We start from the raw sequence: 23,332 nt of genomic DNA on the forward strand, positions 1-23,332 counted from the left end.
TCCCTGCAGGAAATAAGCTCCGCCTCTTCCTTTCCTGTATATGAGTGATTCTGACATGAGACACAATGAGTTTCCTGTTTATTGTGACTTAAAGCGAGCAGCAAAGACACTAAACTGTGTGTTTCCAGCTGAAGCTGCTTTTTGTGTTGCTCCCACAATCCTGTCTGAAACAGTCAGTGAGGAAAACTCAGTTTATGCTTCCAAGCTCATTGTGAGAGGGCACATTGTGTTCCTGCAAGTGCTGATTTTGTCTGCATCCCTGAGTTTAGTGAGCTGCCTCCAAGGACTTGTGAAGCCCAGTGTGTTAAGGCTGCATCTCCCAGATGTTTCCACCTTTCCAGCACTGACGATAAATGTTCCCACAAAGGCTCAAAGACGGTTTGATTTTGTGAGTGTTGGCCTCAAGAGATTGCTCAGTGAGCACCTGAGTGTTTCTGGGACATCGGACACTAACTGGAACTTCAAGTCTTGTTCTGAAGCTGCACATGCAAAGACTGTTTCTGGTTGTAGAGACCTGGCTGTTCCAGGGATTGTAACCTCCCCAGAGGCTGAGCTGCTGACCTCAGCTGACTCTGGAGCCTTGAAGGTAACTAAGTTTGCACCGCTCGGGTGAGCCATCTCAGCTGCAACAGCCTCCACAGAGAGCTCACGCAAGCTTACCCAGCCTGCTGAGGATTTTATGCTGCTGCAGCCCAAAAGGCATCCTGAGCTGGCTGACTGCCACCCACAGCTTCAGCTGCCTCAGCCAGGGGTCTCCACACCTGCTGGCCCTGCATCTGCTCTGACTGGGGGCTCCGGAGAGCCGCGCCAGCCATCCATCTCTGCTGGGGCTCCTGTTTGAGAATGTAGGAGTGTAAACTTCAAATATCTGCTCGGTTTGTCAAGATATCACATATTTGCAAAAGTGCTCTGACGTTTTTGGAGACGTCTGTTACCCACCATCTGGATAGCTAACCGGGAGGTCGAGGGTCATTAGAGCCGGCGAGAACAGCGGACTCCCGGCACATCGTTTTTGGACCCCCACGGCCTTTGGCTGTTCAGGTTTAAACATGATATATAAGTCACTTAGATCACGTAAAAATGTTATCGTTTGGCTTTTTTCAGTGTTGTTTGTTTGGTTTGGCTGAAGTTACAGTTTTCACACAGCTGAATAAACGTCAAACAGAAAAGTGATTAAACAGAAGTGTGAGACGGTCGAGAGTTTACTCCAGTGTCCTGTTAGATTTTAGACAGCAAGGAGCAGACGGCTGAGTTTATTAAACTCCACCGAGACAGCGGTGACGCGGATCTGAAGGCCAGACCGTCACAGCCGCTCACTACCCGCCTACCCGACCTTTGGAGGACCCGGCCCACGTAGACCTTGAAGGCCGGGTCCTCAGGAGGATGCAGCCTGTGAGTTTGGACACGCCATGACACATGATGTTCTACAGCTGATGTGTTTAAATGAGCTCTACAGGTGATCAGACTTATTAACGTTACCAGCATAATAAACTGTCCTGTCACTGAAGGTGTCTGCCCAACAAGGACGTGGTGCTGAATGCATCCAGACCCCTGCTGACTGTCTTTGCAGCTTCGGTCAAAGGTACAGTGTCCACTGTGACCCTGAGAGCAGGACACAGCCAGAGGTGAGTCAGCAGTTACAAACTAAATGCTGCTGACATGAATCAAACTGCTGGATAACCCACTGCTCATGAAAATGGTACCTTTCTGTTGCTTTTTGAGATTACTGAGAATATTTGAATTGTGACTCAGATGGCAGATCCAGGCTCTCAGCCTCCAGCTGAAACTTCCAGTCCTCCCCCAGCCAGAAGCTCTGATGCTGGGCTGAGAGACTTTGATCCTTCCCTGGATCCAGAAATCCAGGAGGGAGAAGGAGAACAGGACCTCCTTCCTGATCTGGAGAGGCCTGAGGGAAAGAAAGATGGAGCAGACAGAGCTTTGAACAAATCCAAACCTCCTGAGCTTCACCTCCACAAAGGTGCAGACACTGATGCACAGATTCACATGTGACACCTGCAGCGTCCAGCTTGTGCCGCTGACATTATCTCCACTCTGATACAAGCCTCATTCACTCGCTCACACACGTTCATACAATCACCTTTTCCTCACAGTCACACACATGAATGTAATGAGGGGAACTCGGGGTTCACTGTCATTCCTCAGGATCCTTTGATATGCAGACTGGAGGCTCTGTGGATGAAACACTGACTGTCTGAACCACTCTGAAGTGTTCATGATGGACTTCATCCTGATTAACACTACAATACTTGTTAGAGGCCTTTTATATGTAATAATATTCTTTTCCATTAAAGCTCTGAACATTCTCACTCTTTCTTGACCAGGTGTGACAGGTGAAGGACACCGGCGAATAGGAGGACAGAAGCTGAGAGCCATTAGTCACATGACTTCAGCTGCTGCTGCCTCACCAACCACTGGCCCCTCGGTGAGTCTAGAGTTACAGCAGTGACCACAGGAAGTGCACACGTGTGATCTAAAGCTACATGTGGGCCTGTGACCATCAGTCTTCTCACTGTGGTAGACGGGTTTGTGAGTCCCTGTGATGCTGGGAGTGTCCAGGACAGTCGCTCCTGATCGGGTCTCTCATGGAAAGCTGGTCCCAGGAATTCCTGGAAAATTCCTCCACAAAAGAGAACTGGGAACATAAGTGCAGAGTGACAGAGGTGCTCAGCAACCCTGCTGTTATATGGGAATAGAACCAGAATAGTCGGCAACCACTTGAGTTAAGTTAGCCAAAGAGATGCGACTCAGACTGACTTCATCATGTTGGCAACGTGTCTGCATTGATAAACTCCAGTTATTGACAAATCAGAGAATAATTCCAGTCATTCAGAGACAGATTGTGATTGTTTGGAGGATGTAATCGTTTCCCTTCAGGGAGCGTGTTGGACGCTCAGTGTCCGGGTGATTAGCTGATGCAACTACTTAGAATCAGTTTGTGAATATGAAGAAAATCAGTGCAGTCACTGGACAAACTCTGATTCTTCCTAGTTTCACTCTTGTTTCAGTCCAGTGTGACTGAGGTGGTAAAAAATGATCTGACTTTTAGCCACACAGCTGTCTGCTAGAGAAAAAGCCTTTGTGCACAACTTTCTTAAAGGCAAACGGCACCATGTTCACTGCAGCTGCAGCAAACGCAGCAAAGAGTGAAAGTTGGACTGAGAATGTTGTGACTGTTTCATGAGAAAGAGCAGGAAAACAAGCATCACACACCCAGACACAGTGCTGGGATTAGAATTAGACTTTAGAGCCAAATGTAGGACAAAAGCTTTAATATGAAAGAGGAAAACCCAACAACAGCCAGAGCATGAAGCTCAAATCTATACCAATCACCAAGAAAGCTGACAGGCCTGTGACACGTCAGAGACGCCGTTCAAATCATAAAGAAGTTGGTTTATTGACAAAATGTAAAAAACCAAAAGAATCAAGTCAACCTTCAGTTTCGAGCGAGTAGACCAATCAGGCACAGCAGCAGCTCTAGAATAAGCAACAATTTGATGTCTTACAAACAACCTTTCATATACACACATACATATGGCTCATATGCTGTTTAAAAAGGGCTCAAAGACCCAACAGATTACACAAAGTACAAAAATACTTTCATTCAGACAACAGTCAGCTGTGCACGAGACAGAGAGCCGACTACAGTTAGTAACATGGACTCACTTTGTTTCAGACACGACACAAAGTAACACAAAGCCACAAAGAGCAGAAACATCAAAAAGGAGGCAGAGCAGCAGCAACTCTCCATGAGCTGTGAGGCTAACAGCCACCCACACTTCCTGTGATGCATAATGACAACAACATTAACCTGAAGGATGATAACAACAGAAAGAAGTCTAAGCTAACGTTACACAGCGCTCACACAGCGCTGACTGTACAGGCCTCACACAGCTACGACCTGCATCCACAACACCTGATTCTACTGAACACAAACAAGTTAATGATATATGAGCAATCCAGGGAAGGCTTCCAGGAAGGTGAGGATCCAAAGACAGCTCTACAACAGCATCAGTCAGCAACAATGTTACTAATCACTGACTCTTTCATCCTTTTATACTCAATCAAAAAGTGCTGTGTTCACATTTGTTTCTGCTGAAATCCAGAGACTGAAAATGCGTCTTTTTAAAGTTTGAATAAACTGACTGAACTTGTCACGAGTCCAACCGTGAGGAACACTTCCCCCCATGACACATCACAGGAGAACGTCTCAGTGGAGGGGGGACAGTAGCTCAGTTTAGGCAGTCACACTCAGAATCGATGCCTCCAGTCAGGGTCAAACGTGGTCCTCAGAAACCTGCAGATGTTTGGGCCAAGCTCTCACTGGTCTCTGCGTCTGTAGACTGAGCTGATGTTTCTCCAGGTGTCTGGTAAAAGGACGATGCTGCTGTCCAATGAGGCGAGGAGAGAAGTAGCCAAACAGGCGAGAGCCGTGAAGGAGGAACGGCGGGCAGCTCTGGATGCCCGACATAAATACCTGATGAGCAGGCTGGCCGACGCCGGCAGCCTGGAGGAGGCGGCGGTGGAAGACGCCGTCGTCTCTGATGACAGAGTAAGTTCAGAGACGTGATCCTTCCTCAGAGTTGAACCTTTGAGTCATTAATGTCTGATTCTTCCAGTTCAGTCTGATCCATGAATTCTTTGCTGCAAACGGATCCAAGAAGCTGATTTTCTTCTATCAGGATGTCAAACAGGTAACTTTGATCACATTTCTTTTTTTTTTCTTTTCTTTTTTTTCTTTTCTTTTCTTTTTTTTACTCTCTTCCTCTTTTCTCTTCTTTTTAGTGCTCGGAGACTAACCCTCTCTGCACAGGAGGAACAAACTGTGCGCACTTAGTTTGTTTCTTAGCACTAATTAGCAGATATGTGTCTTGCCAATCAAGTTTGCTAGTATTAGCAGCTAGCTTAGCCGTCAAGCTTTTTATCTAAATATGGTCATTGGCAACTCCAAAAAAGCAGTGGTGAAAATGCCAACAATGACGTCAACATTTTCTCAGAGCAGTGGGGAGCACTACAGTGTTTCTGTCGTATGGCAGCACCTATTGTAAGGAGAAAAATGCTGAAATGTGACTCGCTGATCTTGCTATGGCTATGATAACATTATTCAGTTCATTGTTATGTAAAATATGTTTATACTATTTAAGGTATTCATTGCAATGGGTGGTTCCACACTGCAGTCTCTAATCTTGCAAGGAAAGAGAGGAGCTTCCCTCTGTAATGGAAGGACATTTTGAAATAAAGACGGCTGCAACTTTTCCTTCTCTTTTTCTGGACCTCCAGCGCACCTTTAGCGAACAAAGAAAAGCACAAATGAAAACAGGAATAAAATAAAATCTTTTGAACAAGTGTCTATTTGTGAATCACTGTATTATTTCATTTATTTGTTTCTGTTTATTTATGTTTTGAACTATCATAATATTTTCTCCAAACTTCTGATGATAGTAGAATTTGGATTTGAATCCAAAATATGACTATCCAATAAAACCAGTAAATGTGTATTTGTATCAGACATCATTTGGGTTCATTGCAATTTCAGAACAAATTCTTATTATTAGTAGTAGTAGCAGTATAAACCTCTATTACAAATGTATTCTTTACCTGTCATTATAAATTTGCCATTGTATTGATTTGATTTATAAATTAAGCCAAATAAATTATTAATTTTACAACTGAGAGTCCTATGTGTATGTTTTGCCACCATCATGGCTCTCGTCAATGAACTATTTTTAGACATGCTGTAACTGTCATGTGCTCAAACGACTTTCTGTAAACACAATGAAGATTTCTATCCTTCCTGGTAAACTATTTGTGAAGTTTCAAGAACTTTGCTCCTCTGAAAAAGCATCACTCAGAGGAATGTTGGCAGTGACTCAGAGAGACGATCAGACATGTAGAGCACCATAAACTCAGTGACTGAAGGGTCACACATTCAGCTTTGGATTCACTGTAAAATGTGAAGCTGGAGATGATTTCATTCACCAGCAACAGCAGACAGCTGAATGGAAAAGTTCAAAGGTTTAAAACCACAACATTTGGAAATCTGGAGGATGTCATTTAATGTTGTGTCAGAGATAATTCCCCCCAAGTTATTAGTGAATATTTCATAATAGAAATGACCAGGTTTCCCTATTGACAAGGGTGTCATATTTGATACATGGGTTTTTGAGATCCTAACCTACTTATATGTTTTGTTTTGTTTTTTGCAGTTATTTAATTTTTTTATATGACTGTCCTTGATTATTTTACTATCTTGTGTATTTTAAAATTTAAAAAAACTGACAGTGTAAGAGTCAAGGCAGGGATTACTGTCATAGCGCTTTGAAATTATTTAAACTAAGAAGGAAGGATCATAGTAAAATACACGTTTAGAAGTTGAAATGTTGAAATGTAAATCTGTAAGTAACAATTTGTAATACCTTTATTATATTATCTTCTACATTTCCAGTTAAGATTTAAATTTTGTCAGATTTATTTTTAACATAAGTGACCTCTCGGGGGATTTTAAGGGTTCCAAGGAAGACAAGTAACTTGCTTAAACTGACATAATTATTGCATGTTTGCCGGAGTCAGCAAGCTGAAGAAAAATTTGGATCTTACTGGAATCAGATCAGAGACATAACATCAGAAGTGGTGGGGAGGTTGGGAAATTCAGGAGGCAGGAGGATAAAAACAAGCTCAGACATATCTGACGTTCAGTTCAAAGAACTCAATAAAACAGAAAAACTCTTTGATGCAGTTCTTGGAAGCAAACGTGGGATGGTTTTCATCAGCAGGCAGGTTTCTTTCAAAATGAAACTACAGTTCAGATCAGACTCAGATCCATCTGTTCAGTCACTTTCTACTGCTTTATTCAATTCAGGGTTGTGGTGGAGCTGGAGCCTGTCCCAGTTTCACAGGACGAGATGCAGGAGACACACCCTGAACAGGTTGCCAGTCTGCCACAGGGCCAACAAAGAGAGACAGAGTCCTGCAGGAATGTGGGTTACTCGGTTTTGCCAAGAGAAAAGTATAGAATAGCTTGCCAGTCAGCAATTAACATATAACCACTCCAAGGTTCACCCAGTGCTATTTGAATAAATTTGCGCCAGAGGCTTTACAAAGCATTTCAAACAAACACCATACCATATGGTTACAAAGCATTTCAAACAAACACCGTACCATATGCACAAAAATGCTAAAAGTTGAGTAAAAGTTAAGAGAAGGATATTGTAGGGGAGACCGGGGATAGTTGTAACGTGGGTCAGTTGTAACACTTCCAATTTCTCCAATCAGGGCTAAGTTTCAAATGATGTGACTCATCCTGTGCATGCCCAACTCAGTTCTGCTATCACATGTGAAAAATCAGCACATTTTGTCAAACACAGACAATTTAACACGAAAAAAAGTAATTTGTATGCCAAAAAGTAAGTTTTTCTACTTTATTTCATTTTCTAATAGCATTATCTGCTTTGCAGTTAAACTCATCAAACTTAAATTATGTTATTTGTATGTCTATGGGGATATATTCTGTGTAAGTCTTTAGTGCTAATGTTTTAGCCGTTGGCTGTAATGTTAGCTAGTTCATGGCTATAGGAGTCTGGGTCAGTTGTAACAGCAACAGTCTGGGTTAGTTGTAACAATAATGCAGATGTTACAACTTAACACACTATTACTTTAACTTATATTAAACAAGTTGGGGCAACGACATCAACAGAGAGGTTCACTGGTCGCTTTTGTATATGCGGTTAATGCCATTGGCAACACAATTACTTCACTGTTTGTGTTCCCACACATACATTATGCAGACCTCTGCATCAGAGATGGACCAGTAGGAAGTACTGGTAGTGGAAATAAATCAGGATGGGTGCAAGAAACAGATTTCCTCATCTTTCTGAAGCACTTTGCAAACCACACCAAGGTAAGCCATGATAAAAAGTAATGGACCTGCGATGCTGGTGAACAACTACATTTTTTCAGCTTCATTGTTATGTTCAAAATTGGTGCAAGAGTTGTAGGTTATAATGCCCACTGAGCCAATGAGGCCAAACTCAAGGAAGACCAACCAAAATTAATGAAATATTCAGTTGCAGAAAATTCCATAATTTGTCTTTTTTGGGGGGTTGGAATATGTTCAAAAGTTAGATTTCTGCATTCTGTCACACACACACACAGCTACATAAATGGCTCTAAGTGCATTCATGTGTTGAATAAACAAAGATTACATGTTAATATTTTGTTAGTACCCTTATTTCATTGTGTTACATTTTACCCCAGGATGTGTTACAACTAACCCAGACTATGGGGTTAATTGTAACATTTCACTTTTTTTTTTTTTTTTTTTGTGTCCCGTTTGGATCTTTAGCCATCAGAATTGTTGTCTTAAGGCCAAGAAAGATGCCAAGCGGATTTATTTTACCAAGTGGGTCATCATGGCCTTGCCATATTGGTCCATTTGATTGACCTTTATTATAATTATGAATTTATTTTATTTTCAGTTGCTACAAACGGGACAGACATGACTGGGGGATAGGACAGGGGGAAAGAATGAAAGAAAGAGAGGGAGAGAAAGAAAACCAAAGGGGAGAAGAGACGGTGAGAAGGGGGGAAGAGAGAAAAAAAAAACAAAAAAAAAAAACACCAACAAAAAAAACAAACAAACACCTGGGTCACCTGTATGGAGAAAAAAAACAGAAGAGAAAGCAAACAACAAAGAACAACATAATAAAAAAAACAGCACCATCACAATAAACTAGCTAGCAGTAGATATCAGTAGATACTAAATAATAAACGATATTGTGCAGCACGCAAGATAGACAGCGCACAATGTGCTTTGAGGCAGCAGCCAAGAAAGCTGTAGTCCGCGTCTGTGAATACCCGTGTGTACACCTGTGTGCATACCTGTGTGGATCAGCATGCTTGCATTCCAAAGGTTTCTCCATGTAACGATCTGCTAGGGAGTGTGGGGAGCCACAGCCCTGTCCTCTATGGTATCAAGCAGGTATGGAGGAGATCAAAACTCCAGACATCCAGAGGCCCCCAGAACACAAGAGACCAAGGAAGACCAACAGAGGGGCCGCCGCGCCACTGTCCCAGTTTGATCACATTTCAATGACTGACACATGAAGGTCTAACCGCTCTTCATAATCTGCTGTCCTGTTTGTTGCACCGTACTTTGTATTCATATCTTTTAATATCTGCCTTTCTCCCAGAGTCTGTCCTCCCGTCAGTCTTCCTTTGTGGACGCATCAAACTCAGCTGTGGCTCAGAGGAAACTCTTCCTCACTACGGGGAACTCTGAGGTTGGCTTCAGCTTTTTGTGTTTAGTTAATGTGAGAATCACAGAAAAATGCTGATATGAGTGGAAGGTTCTGCTGGGAAATTGGCAAAGAGCAGATTATTGAACAGCGAGGCAGACAGTTCATTTCAGTGATGCCAGTTTATTAGAAACGAGGACTGTGGGGCTGCTGGAAGTCAGGATGGCCGTTCTCTGGATAAACCTGACAGCTGAGGTGGAGAGCAGGATTTATCCACAGACGGCTTCTTCCAAGCAAATGTCCTGAACACACCTGAGCTGAGGGTTACACAGAAACTGTCTTAAAGCACGAGCCTGGATCAGACTCCAGGACTCAGAGCTCAGGTGTGTGACGTCACATTGATCCACCTCTCGGGGTTTTTGTGTTCTGATGTATCTGGTTTCTCTTTAAGCTCCAAACAATACCGAGCCTACGATTCATCATCGTCCTGCTCAGAGATGATGAGCCTGAGCGTGTTTGTGTTTCCATGGATCAAACTGTGCTGCTTTGTTTGGTTAACGAGGTGATTAAAGTCTTTGAGCAAACACTGGATGACTGACAGCTGCAGGCTGAACATCAGGAGGTCGAGAGGCCAAAGTCTGAGGAGCTCAAAGCTCCACAAACACTTATTCACAGAAAAAAGGACTACAAACATGGAGGAGCAGCAATCAGAACACGAGCTAAAGGCTACATGCTAATAACATTTCCCCTGGATGTGGTTTTAACAGGATCATGAATGATGAAGTATTTAAAATCAGTTCCAGCCTGAGTTGGTGCCGTGTTGGCAGCTCTGATATGCAGAAACGTTCAAACATGGGACAGGAATAAAAACACTCCTGTGACGTCAGAGTTTATGAATGATGACAAACTGTTGCTTGTTTTTAGAAACTTTGTTGATGCTTAAAATGATCAGGAAATAAAAGCTGAATAGATCCACTTCAAACAGGAGAAGCTTTCCAGTTTGCATCAGCTGGGAAACTCGCTCATATCCAGTGTTGGGCAAGTTACCTTCAAATAGTCATTCAAAATTAATTAAGTCATTAATTATAGTTACTAATTACTTCTTCAAAAAGTAACTTAGTTAGTAACTGAGTGACAAGGTTCTAGATGTAATTAATTACTAGGAAAAGTAACTATTGTGTAACTTTAAAAATACCCTCTGGGCTCCAGGGTATAATCGGCCATTGTGACTCCTTTTGTCAGGGTCCTGGGTCGCAGCGTTTTGTGTTTCCTTTTGGTTTCATCTTGTGTTTGGTGTTTATTCTGATTTTGTTTTAGTTCTTAGGGTTTGGTTCTTATGTTTAGTGCTTCCGTGTTTTATCAGCCCTGCCTGTGTCTGTCCTCTGTGCTCTGTTCGTGTCCTTGTGTTGTAAAACAGTCTGTGTGTTTCCTGTTTTACTTTGAAGGTTTGTGTCTCGTCTTGTGGTTCAGCTGTGCTCCCCTCCTGTGTGTCATCCCCTCATTACCTCGTGTGTATTTATAGTGTGTGTCTGCCTGTGTTGCTTGTGGCGTCGTCTGCATTACTCTGTGTGTCTCCGTGTCCATCGGTGTGTCTCCACGTCTCTCTGCCTTCTTCGTGTCATCTCTGTGTTTCCCTGCTGCCCTCATGTTTTCTGCTTTGTCTGTTAGTTTGTCCCAGTTTAGGTTGATGTTCGCTTCTTCCCTCACCTTTGTTATTTTCATTGTAAATAAATCTCCACCGCCGTCTGCATCTTGGTCCTCATTCACTCCACCACACGACTGCTGCCCCAGCCGTGACAGCTTTTTATGTTTCCTCTACATTTACCTTTAAAAATTATTTACTTTGCCGTGTTTGGTCTCATTCTTTTCAGCACAACCTCACGTGTCTGAATCTGCAGTTATGTTTTCATTTTGACAAACTGTATCAACACAATTGATCTAAAATCAGACAGAAAACAAAAAAGTTATATTTTTTACTGTAACAACCACGAACATGTTTAACGAATCATTTTTATAACTTTAAATGTAAATATAAATTTGAAAATTATACACACAAGTTTTGCAAACAACAAAGTTATTTGCAGCCATTTACCTTTTACCCTTTTTTTTTAATAACCATTAAACTATTTCCAGAACAATCAGCTGTTCTGCATTCAATAAGACGCCACACGAATTATTTGTGCGACTCCAAAATAATAATTAGTGTCCAGTATAAAGGACAACAACAACAACAATCTTTATTTATAGAGCACATTTAAAAGCCTTGGGCATACCAAAGTGCTTTACATAAAACAATAAAAGGTTCAAACATTGATAACGGATAAATAAAAATAACGAGTTATGTTCATAGATAAAAGCTACCAATAAGAATGACTACAGCACATGGGTAATAGCAAGATAAAAGCTGTACCACCATAATAAAAGACACCAATAGAAAGATAGGAGGGAATTAATACAAGAGGTCAATAGGTCACAGCAACCAAACAAACAAACAAACAAACCAGCAATTAAAAGGTGGAGAAGGCAAGTTTAAAAAGATATGTTTTAAGCTGTGATTTAAAAGAATGAATAGAATCAGATGCCCGGATGCCAATCGGGAGATTGTTCCACAGCACAGGTGCAACAAGAGCAAACGATCGATCACCTCTAGTCTTAAGTCGAGATCTGGGCTGAGCCAGCAGTAACTGTGACGATGACCTTAAAGCCCTGGCAGGAGCATAAGGGTTTAAAAGGTCCTTAAGGTAGCTGGGTGCAGTGTTGTTAGTAATTTTAAAAGTAAACAACAAAATTTTAAATTGAATACGATATTTGACAGGCAACCAGTGCAGATCGACAAGGACAGGAGTAATGTGGGCAAACTTGCTGGTTTTAGTTAGAATGCGAGCTGCAGCATTCTGAACTGTCTGTAATCTCTGTAAAAGGGAAGAGTGGAGACCACAATAAAGTGAATTACAATAGTCTAGCCTCGACGTTACAAAGGCGTGGATGAGCTTTTCGAGATCTTTATGCGGGATATAGCGCCTAGCCTTAGAGATAAGACGAAGCTGGTAAAAACTAGATCTGACAACAGCAGACACTTGTTTGTCAAATGAAAAGGAGCTGTCAAATAAGACACCCAGATTCCTGACAGTATCAGAGAGAGAACAACTAAGAAAACCAAAGGCATCCCGGAGTTTGGCACGAAGGGCATTACTACCAAAAATCATAATCTCGGTTTTCTTCTCATTAAGGATAAGAGAATTCGACAACAACCACTTCTTGGCCTCGGACATGCATTCTCGGAGGCTATTCAGAGACAGAGCAAGATCGTCGTTTAGCTCAAAATAGAGCTGGATATCATCTGCATAATAGTGATAAGCAATATGGTATTTCTCAAAGATGGCACTTAAAGGAAGCAAGTATAATGAGAAAAGGGTAGGGCCCAGCACAGATCCCTGGGGGACACCACAGCAAACAGGTACAGCCGAGGAAGAGGATGTAGCCAGATGTACCGTAGAGAGCCGATTGGAGAGATAGGATTTAAACCAATCCAGGGCAGCGCCCTTGATGCCTACAGTGTGCTCAAGTCTCGCTAATAAGATATTATGGTCAACCATGTCAAATGCCGATGATAGATCCAAAAGCACTAAGACTGAGGGGCGTCCGTTGTCAGCCATTAGTAGGAGATCATTGAAAACACGAAGCAATGCTGATTCTGTACTGTGATGTTGTTTGAAGGCCGATTGAAATTTATCATTTATATTATTCTCATCAAGGTAGGTCTGCAGTTGGAGCAGAACCACCTTCTCAAGTATTTTAGCCAGAAAGGGAAGCTTAGAAATTGGCCTAAAATTGGCAAAATCACTAAGCTCAAGGTTCCTTTTTTTTAGAACAGGTTGGATTATGGCATGCTTGAGAGCTGAAGGTACATAGCCAGAAAGCAAGGAGAAGTTCAATATGGACAATAAACAAGGTCCAATTACACTGAAACAATCCTTAACAATATGGGATGGGAGAGCATCATGTACACAGTTAGTATTGTTCAATTTATCAATTAGACGCTTCAGAGTGGAGAGAGAAACGGGTTCAAATTGATAAAAGGTGGCCGAACAATCAGGAGTAGACATACAATCAGTCACCAGAGGAAGAGTAGATCTAAGGGATAAAACTTTATCTAAAAAATAGTTTGAGAATTTTCCACAAAGACCCGGGGAAGACAGCAGTGGCATAGAGGGACGGGGGTTCACCACAGAGTTAAAAAATTTAAATAGAATTCGTGGATTATCACCATTAGTGGTAATAATTTTAGAGAGAAAAGCCGCTTTAGCCGTTCTGGCAGCAGTTTGGAACTTCGAGCGGCTAATACGTAAAATATCATAAGAAGACTGAAGTCTATCACTCCTCCACTTCCTCTCATCACGCTGACATATACGTCGTAGGGCACGAACAGAATCATTTAACCAGCATTGTGAGAAAGTTCTAGGGCGTTTCATTTTGATGGGTGCAACAATGTTAAGAATCGAGGAACAGGTGGTAAAAAGAGTATTAGTAGAGTTCTCAAGTGTGTGTGGGGAAGAACAATCCAGCATACTAAATGGGGAGTTAACAAAAGACGTAATAAAGTTGACCACAGTATTGGCATTAATAGTGCGCGTAGGATAAAGAGGAGAGTTTAGGTATTGACCAGTATCACCCAGGTCTACATCGAAGATGACCGGGGAATGATCAGAGAGACCAGTATTCCTGATTTCCTTAATGCAAATGTCCACATTGAATGAAAAAACCAAATCAAGGGTGTGGCCTTGAACATGGGTAGGCTCATTCACCCACTGAATAAGATTAAAAGAATCAGTCAGCACAAGAAAGTCTTTAGCCAATTGGTCATTCATACAGCAAACATGAATGTTAAAATCTCCAGAAACAATAACAGAATCATATTTAAAAAGAACGGATCCCAAAAAATCAGCAAATTCAGAGATAAACATCTTATGATATTTAGGCGGACGATAGACCACGACACACAAAGTGGTCCGAGAGCCCGTCAGTTCCAATAGCTGAACTTCAAAACTGGAATAGGTTGGAGAGGATAGCAGCCGTGCATCATGTTTATTTTTGAAAACCGAGGCTAAGCCACCACCTCTACCAGTTAGCCTAGGTGAGCTAAAGAAGGCACAGTCAGGAGGTAGAAGCTCAGAGAAGGGGATGAACTCACCCGGAGAAGTCCAGGTCTCCGTTAGAAATAGGACATCCAGTCCCGAGGTGAGAAAAAAGTCATTTAGGAGGAAGGCCTTATTTGAAAGAGACCTGACATTAAATAAGGCCATCCGAATCCGGGGGGCCAGGACCTTTGTAGTAGCCCGTCGCAAGGAGCAAAGGTTGTTATGTTGAACACCGCGGCCAGGCGGTGTTATCCAAGATCGGGCAGAGTGGTAAGCCACTGGGCGAGCAGGGTAGGTTTGAAGGCCGACGGAGCAAATCCAACGGTGGGTTAGCAATCTAGCCGCAGAGTGGCTGCTGAGATAGTGGAAGAAACAGGATAGCTCACGGCTTGTAGAAGGGAAGTCCATAGCCATGGCTCTGATATAAGCCTTAACGCGGACACAGACGCCGCTCCTCCTACCCCGTTTCCTGAAGCGTTTCCTACGGAGCATGGGAAGAGGAGGATAGGTCACATAGGTAGGGGAGACAGGCATCAGGGGGATAGCGGCACCGGCGGTCCCAAGGCAGTCAGGTCGTTGAGAACAGGAAAACCGAAGATTCAGGAGCGTGTCTCTGTCATAAGTTATTAGTGTACAATCACCTAGAGAACATAAAACCAAAGATAAAACAACGAGAAGTACAACGCCGAGGTGAAGACGTGGTCGGAGACGGTCAGCCATGCACACCGGCGCCATCTTGCTTCCACGTATAACTCAAAGGAGAAGATCACAGCCTGATACCTGCAGGTCTGACAGCAGCTCATAAGCAGAGAGTGCTCGCTGCTGTCCTTAGACACTAAACATGAAACTATTGAGGAACAAACACGCATATATATTGTTTATCATGACTCTGGTTTTACTGGCCTATCAACACAGTTTATAAACTGGTATATGTCACCTTGTTGCTTTGTCTGTAAGTGGTCATGTGATTGTCTTACCACGACTCCTTTATTCTTCCTCAGGCAAACAGCAGCACTCATGCGATTGTTTTGCCCCCTGAGCTCCAGCTGTTGTGCCAAAAAGTGATGGTCTGTCTGCGGGAGCGCACAGCTGCTTAAAGCTGCAGCGCCCAGATTACTTACAGCTACTTCCTGCAGCTGATATAAGCTGCTGTAAGCTGAACACAGCTTCAACCGTCTGTTTGTTGAAAAATAGTAACGGACCGCCCCACATTTTCTTGTTAGTAATTGTAACGGCGTTGTAACGATAGGAATAGTAATTAGATTACTCTTTACTGAAAAAGTAGTGCCGTTACTCCCATTACTGGTAATGAGCAGCCTGCAGAGCTCTCCAACCACCCCGTCTTTAAAGCCCATGAAAGGTTTTCCTTTGCATGGTGAACTTTGGTGACAGAGTGCAGAGGAAGTGCTCTGTCTGCGTCACGTTAAAGGAATCTGAACTCCATCACGTTCTGTATTTCCAGCCTTTACTGGGGAAATGTCTGTTCTTCCTGAGAACCACTGAGAAGGCCATAACCACCGCTAACGTGCAGCAGGTCAGTAACTGGTCTGGGTCACCTCCTCACCTGCACATTTAACAAACCGCACAGACCTCATTGGTTGACTGTGACGTGGATGCAGCCAATCATTCTGATCTTCTCGTGCAACCTGATGTTTCCAGGAAGTGAACTTTGGCGTGTTGGACTGCGGCGGCGGCGTCCTGAACAGTCTGGAAACTCTGCTGACTCACATCATGTTACCTGCTCTCAGGTCGCAGCAGGTAAAACACCTCCATCCATTCAGGCTTTCACTGAGCACAAAAAGGGAGATGTTTTAAGCTTCCAGTGATCACATGACGCCATATATGAAGACTTTGTTGATGGTGGGAAGGAAGAACTCTCTTTAAACAGGAAGAGACTGAAAGCAAAGAAAGGGGCAGGGAGGGGCAGCCATGAGGGGTCAATCCTGTGAAGAGAAGCCAGTGTAGGAGAAATCTGCTCTCTCTTTCTAGTCCCTGTCAGGACTCTTGCTGCAGCATTTTGGATCAACTGAAGGCTTTTCAGGGAGTTTTTTGGACATCCTGATAATAATGAATTACAGTCGTCCAGCCTGGAAGTAATAAATGCATGAACTAGTTTTTCAGCGTCACTCTGAGACAGGATATTTCTAACTTTAGAGATGTTGCACAAATGGAAGAACGCAGTCTTACATGTTTGTTTAATATGTGCGTTGAAGGACATGTGCTGGTCAAACATGACTCCAAGGTTCCTCACAGTGTTACTGGAGGCCACACCTTGGGCTCATCTGTACCTGCTGGTTTCTCTTTGTGGGCTTTGACTGTAGAGCAGCTGTTACATAATGATCCATGAAAAGTCTTATTTGTGTGCAGTGCTCCTCCTGATGCTTTTGGCTGTGAATGAGGTAAAAAGTGAAACAGGAAAACACATTAACCTTTGTTGTTATTGCTGACCTTTGACCCTGTGCCCAGTCGTGGGGCTCTGTGCAGGACGGCGCCTCGTGTCCACACGTCCAGTCCTTCCTGTCCTCGGTGGATCAGTTTGTCAGTAATCTGAGCTCAGCCCAACTGAACATGGAGAGAAAGTTGCAGCTGCAGCACGTGGAGCTTCCTGACGCCATCAGCCAGCTGAGCAGCCCTGCAGACTACAGAGCAGCAGGTATGAAGCTCAAGCTGTTCACATCTCACACAAACAATAAGACTGTTGGAAATACAGGAAACATCATTTAAAGCTTTAAAAATCAACTCTCAGGTAAATCAAACCAGTTTATCTGTGGAAGCTGAAGGAAGCATCTGACCTGAGACGATGGCTTCTTTGAAATAATGAGTCCGTGTTCACGCGTGTTTAGAGGAACTCGTGTGTTTCGCTCTCAGCCAATAACAGTGAGCTGGTGGAGCGTCTGGAGGAGGTGTCGACCCTGTGGACCAATCAAATCAAGCAGGTGCTGACGGAGAGCGAGCAGATGAGGAAAGAGGCCGACGACGTCGGGCCGTCGGCCGAGCTGGAGCACTGGAAGAGCCGCACGGTGACCTTCAACAGGTAGACGCGTCCTCTCAGCTGGATCTCCTGTAGCGTCAGCATTTACAGGTTTCACTTTAAACTCAGTTTATCAAACATGATCTGACGTCTGTGGACAGAAGCTCCTCAGACCTGCAACAGTTTAGTCTCCACTCTGAGACTTCAGGACAAAACCACTTTTACACAATATAACTTTCTGTTCTTTCTCTTTCTGCTCTTTAAAGTTGAAATGTTCCAAAATATTCATGTTTGTTTGTTTGTAGAATAGTTTTTAACCCTTTCATGCATGAATTATGACGACATCAATCAGGATTTATTCTTTAGTATTTTTATTCATCTTTAGGGATGAAAACAGATTTTTGAACTTCATTTTTTTAAACATGCATTTTTCCATCTTGGTTTGAAGAAATGTTTTGTGCACTTACACTGGCTGACCAGTAGGTGGCAGGTATGGCGCGACACATCAGAGTCCAATGTAGAGTTTATGTGCAAGTACAACATCAACACTGACACGAATACAAGCAAACAGCCTTTGAACTCTGTGTGTGTGTGTGTGTGTGTGTGTGTGTGTGTGTGTGTGTGTGTGTGTGTGTGTGTGTGTGTGCTGCAGTGAGTCTCTGACTGCTGTAATCTGAATGCGGCGTATCAGCGAAGCTTCCACAGCGTCAGAGACAAACTGAGAGGAAACCTGAGAACAGACAGTTTGACTTCAGGTGATCAGTAACTGACTCTGAGTCAGAGCGTGTCAGCAGCGTCACGCTAACCTTTACACACGTGTGTGCGTGTTTTCAGTGAGAACTACATCTTCGGGAAGTTTGACTCTTTCTGCCGCCGTCTGGAGAAGATGGCTGACATGGCGTCCACTCTGGAGAGCCTGGCTGCTCTGCAGAGCATGAAGGTGGATGATTGTCAGATTAGAAACAAGTGACTCCATCAGATATTCATCAATGCACAATAATAATTATAATAAGACATTTATAATATAAAAATGGTCGAATTAAAGTCGATGCAAAGCTACAGTGATGAATGGACATTTGTAATGATTTTGTATAAATGTATTTCCTCCTTTTATTATTTATTAATCGTGTCAAAAGTCTATTTTCCAGAAATGAGACGGATTCAAACTGAGCTCAGGTGTGTTTCAGGTGGAGGGTGTGGAGAAGATCTGTGTTCGCTACCAGACCATCGTCTCCACAACTGAATCCAAGACCTGTGACGTCCTGGATCAGCGCAAACTGGAGGAGATTTCAAGGGGAAACAATAGAATCAGATAAACAGAATAACATACGAGACAAAATAGAAAAATACTATATCTGTCATTTATGACAATAATCATTGAATTATACTTTGAATCTCAGCGTTTACGTGAATCCTAGTTCGGACTTCACAGTATTGGCCAACAATAACAATGATTGATTGGATCATTACTCACATTTCTTTTTTAAAATCAACTGAGAAAAGATCTCATTTCAGTTTTTCATCAGAGGTGAAGGTCACCGACTGCCAGACAGTCACAGGACTTACAAAGATACAGAAGGCTTGATACTCAGTCTCATGTGCATCCCTGTGCTCTGCTGCCAAAACTGAATCTGGATTTATTTGAAAATTCTGAAATGATTCTGATCATTCTCCACTTTTATTATTATGGTCTGTGTGTCAGATTGGGCCTGAATATTCTTCCAGATATGCTTCCTGACAGAAATCTTCTTCTGTTCTTAATCCTGTGTTTGTGGAGCAGCTTTGTGCTTTCAGTGTCTGTAAAAGTGTGTTAAGAAAACCAAAAAGGCTCCACAGTGTGTTTGTGCTTTGGTGTTTTAATGGTTTCTTCTTCTTTGTAATAATAGAAAAGCTGGTGCTCAGAGGAAGAGGGCGGCTTTACTTGGTGTCAGTGACAGAAATGAAAAGAAGCTGAAACGAGTGAGAAGGACGATGAAGGAAACATCTGTGCTGTGTCTGCTCTGTAAGGAGAATCTCTGTGTTTCTTTGACTTCTTGCACTTTGACTGTCGGCTCTCCTGATAACTGATGATGGAGGAGAAGACATGAAAACAAAACAGCTGAATAGAAACTACTGACTCTGCAGGACCCGTTGTCCTCAGTCACCATGTTGACCTCAAAAGGTCTCAATCACAAATGTGGTGTTACAGATGTCACCAATTACAAGCCAAATGTTGTGTATTACAAATGTGTTATTATCATGTAATTGTAAGTTTGTATGCTGTCTCATCATCACATCCTAAAATAAGAGCTCTTTAACACCTCAGCAGAGATCAGGTGCTGTTGTTCTTTTGAACACTTCACCTTTTAAAAGACTGAAAATGATAAGAAATGAGAGGCAGAGTGAAGAGAAGGGGCTCGACACACATCCTTGGGGAGCCTGTGTTCAGTGTTCTTGTGCTGGAGGTGTTGCTGCCGACCTGTCTGCTGTCTTCCTCTCAGGACATCCAGCAGCCAGTGACACAGCGAGGTGCTGATGCCCAGCAGATCCAGTTTGTGAATGAGTTGCTGGGGAAAGATGGTGTTGAACGCTGAAGTCTGTGAACATCATTCTAACGTATGAGTGTCCAGATGTGTGAGGGCTGAATAAGAGGGCAGTTGAAATCGCATCATCGGTCGAGCGGTTTGAGCGGTATGTGACTGACATGGATCCAGGTTGGAGGGAAGTTTTGATTTGATGCATGACTAACTGTTCAAAGCTCTTCATAATGATGGAGGTGAGTGGGACCGGACAGTCGTCCTTCATGCAGGAGGGACACGACTACTTCAGCACAGGAATGATGGTGGAGAGTTTGAGGCTTGTGAGAACAACAGCCTGACTCAGTGAAGGATTAAAGATGTCTGTGAAGTATGATTGGACTACAAATGTTCCAACCAACGTTCATCAGTCCTATAAATGAGATGGTGATATTCACACAGGTCACTTTTTGATGGGCGGAGCAATGTAATCATGCACTGACTGATTTTACACGTTTGGTTTTTAAATGCTTTTCTTGTTTGTTTCACTACTAATATAGCTACTTTTGGATTATTTCTGTATTTATTTATGTGAGATGTTATTTTTTTATTTTGTGTTTGTTATTTGGTCGAGTGTGTGAGACAGATAAAGACTGGAACGGCCTGTAAGCACAGTTATAGTGGAAAAAAGAAGCCAGTTTCTCTGTTTCCCTCCCACTGTGGTGTTTTTGTTCTAAATTTGAATCAAATGTTTTGGGTTTTTCTGAACACAGACTGCTGCCTGTGCACTTGTGCCTTAATTAAAAAACAAATATTTGATGGAAGTTGAGTCTCTGAAGGCACACAGGTGTTTGTGCCAAGCAGGAGCTCTCTTTAAAGCACTTGTTGGTAAAAATGAATCCATTCAGTGTGACTGGACCTTCATGTTCTCTACCTGATCTCCCCTGATGGCTTTTTTTACCCATGTTACACTACAGTGCTATTGATCCGTATCATCCCCTCCCTGCTCAGCATGACCTCCATGACTGTTAGTAATAAAATGTGCGCACGGGAGCATCATCATCATCACAGTGGAGCTTCATCACCGCTTAATCTGTAGGAGTTGTGCGGGACTGTGGGTGTTCAGAGGATGTGAAATGGCACTGCCTCTATAATCTGAGCTTTGTCTTGGACTACAAGAGCTAATCTGCCCATGGGGCCTCTTAAAGCAACACAACAGTCTATTCATCCAAGGCTGCTACTAAACGAGATGCGCAGATGTGGCCATACATCATTCTCCATATGTGATCCTCTCGGGCACCTGCTTTAGGCACTTGTAGCATCAAATTAATCCCCCCCCCCCCCCCCCCCCCTTTATGTGGTGTAAAGGGAAATAAGGGCACAAGAGAATGAGTGTAAACTATCAAAGGTGGACAGGAGGGCAAATGATGATGAATATCCACCGCGTCACTGCTTGGGAATCTAGTCAACAAGTCTTCGGCTTTCCAGTTCTCCTTTCTTCTGTTGTGTGTGTGCGCGTGTGTGCGTGCAGTTGTGTACCAGAGAGAGAGAGACCTGCTCCACAAGAAGGAGGGAGAGAGGAGCGAGAGAAAGAGGAAGGCTGCGTGTAGTTACATGCAAACTGCATCTGCATCTCTCTGAGACTGAGCTCAGTACTGCTGCTGTTAGAACACATGTTTTCAGAGCCGTTGCAGGGGGGATATGAACTTAAAAACAACATGCTTGGACACTGCCAGCATCATGGACGGGTTTTTAAATCCCACACAGTTGCAAAGCAGAAGATGAAGCGTCGCCAAATATGTTTCCAAACCAACTTCCTTCCAAGCCAAACAAGAAAATATGATGTTCAAATCACGGACAAGCAGCATCCCACAGCTGTTTATGTTTTTAAACCGATTCTGCACAGAGAAGCATTTTTTGAAAACTGTATTGATTAGGGCTGTTCGATATAACGATATGTGTCGGATGACGATATAAAAACATCTATCGTTTCATTTTACGCCATTGTTTGTTTCGTGGTGTCGCAAAATAAACTGTTTACAGCAATATTTTCTCATGTTTTGATGGTCACTGTAGCGGCTATATTCATTTCTTAAAGTTCTCTCTTTCTCTTATATTTAATATAACCACACTACGGACGGACAAGCGCCTGTTTTTATGCGTTGTCGTTAGCAACGATGGTAAAACCATCGACTGTCCGCTTGTTTATTTTCCACATAAACCTTTCACAATAAAGCCATAAAGCCTGTTGAGACTTTTCAAAATAAACTGAATCACGTGAAAGATGCAGAGTGTTTACGGATGAGAAGCAAAAACTAAAGCTTAGACTCAAACGTTAGAACAGGCTTGTCCCCGCAGCACGCCGTGTAATAAATACTCACAAAGAAAACGGCGGCCGTTACAACTTATGTCTAAAAATGTATCGTTTCAATTAAAACACTCGACTCCAGGTACACGACGCCCATCTGGAAAAACTTCACGCAAGTCGAGCTGCCCGAGATTCACAGAATTTACAGAAAATGTAAAATTTTTGCAGGAGCGATTCTAGGATCAGAGCTTTGGGGGGCTGAGCACCCAGAGAGCTGCCCAGCCAGCCAAGATACACTTTACTCGTCACAATGAGACTTCTTCCCCGTCTCTGTCGGTCCCTGCATCCTCCCTGTCCTCATCGTCTGTTGTCTTCGTCTCCTTTATCAGTCATCATAATTTTACCATCTCTGTGCAAGTCTGCAAATTTCTTTATTAAATCAAAAGATTCTTAAATCCATCAAGTCTCTCTGTGCCTGGGTCCTCGTCACAAAACATGACATCACTGTTTTGTACTTTTTAACAATTTAATCCCACATTTGTGAAAGAAAAGCAAAACACTTTTTTGAAAAGTCTGTAACAAAACCATCAATTCTGATCAAGGTTATTTAAATGCTGCCAAAGAAGAATGGATTGGAATAAAAAAAATACATCTCCTAACCTTAATTACTGGAGGAGAATAATGAATGATGCTCATAGTGAGTAAGAAGTAAACTGAGTGCATATTTTGGACAGAGATTCACTTTTAATGTGTTTGTATAATATAATACAGATACATAAAAAATATAATTACATTAATAAATAAATAAATTATTACAAATAAATTATTACAAAATATTTAAAAAACGAATATAAAAATGGAGGCAACTTTGCCTGTGGTAGAATGTATACAATGCATGAAAAAATCTTTACTGCAGATACTAATTTTGTGTTTTTAGATTTATGAGTTTCATGCTTTCATAGTGGTGCTTGGGAGAGCTTGACATTTTTATCAGGTGGTCCACACTGTAAAAAGTGTGAAAAACACTGATAAGTGTGTGCTTCTGGAAAACATTTAAAGCTGCAGTACAGAATCTTTGAAACAAGCTTAAAACATTTGTAGAATATAAACAGAGCATCTGCTTCTCTTTACAGCTCCTCACTCCACCAGGGCTGTTTGGCTCTGATAGT

General features: G+C 42.6%; 1 protein-coding gene and 1 long non-coding RNA gene across 2 annotated transcripts in view; both read left to right on the forward strand.

Annotated features, from left to right (window-relative positions):
• Window positions 1-23,332, forward strand: part of LOC309701531 (NACHT, LRR and PYD domains-containing protein 12-like) — a 123,371-nt gene that overhangs the window by 40,090 nt on the left and 59,949 nt on the right. The gene's annotated exons all lie outside the window — the stretch shown is intronic.
• LOC309701624 lies at window positions 15,789-16,917 on the forward strand. Its single transcript, XR_014275185.1, has 3 exons — window positions 15,789-15,923; window positions 16,049-16,147; window positions 16,856-16,917. It is a non-coding gene; the product is annotated as an uncharacterized lncRNA (long non-coding RNA).

Source organism: Aulonocara stuartgranti (genome assembly GCF_965226115.1).
Source record: "Aulonocara stuartgranti genome assembly, chromosome: 23".
In the NCBI taxonomy this organism is placed as follows: Eukaryota; Metazoa; Chordata; class Actinopteri; order Cichliformes; family Cichlidae; genus Aulonocara; species Aulonocara stuartgranti.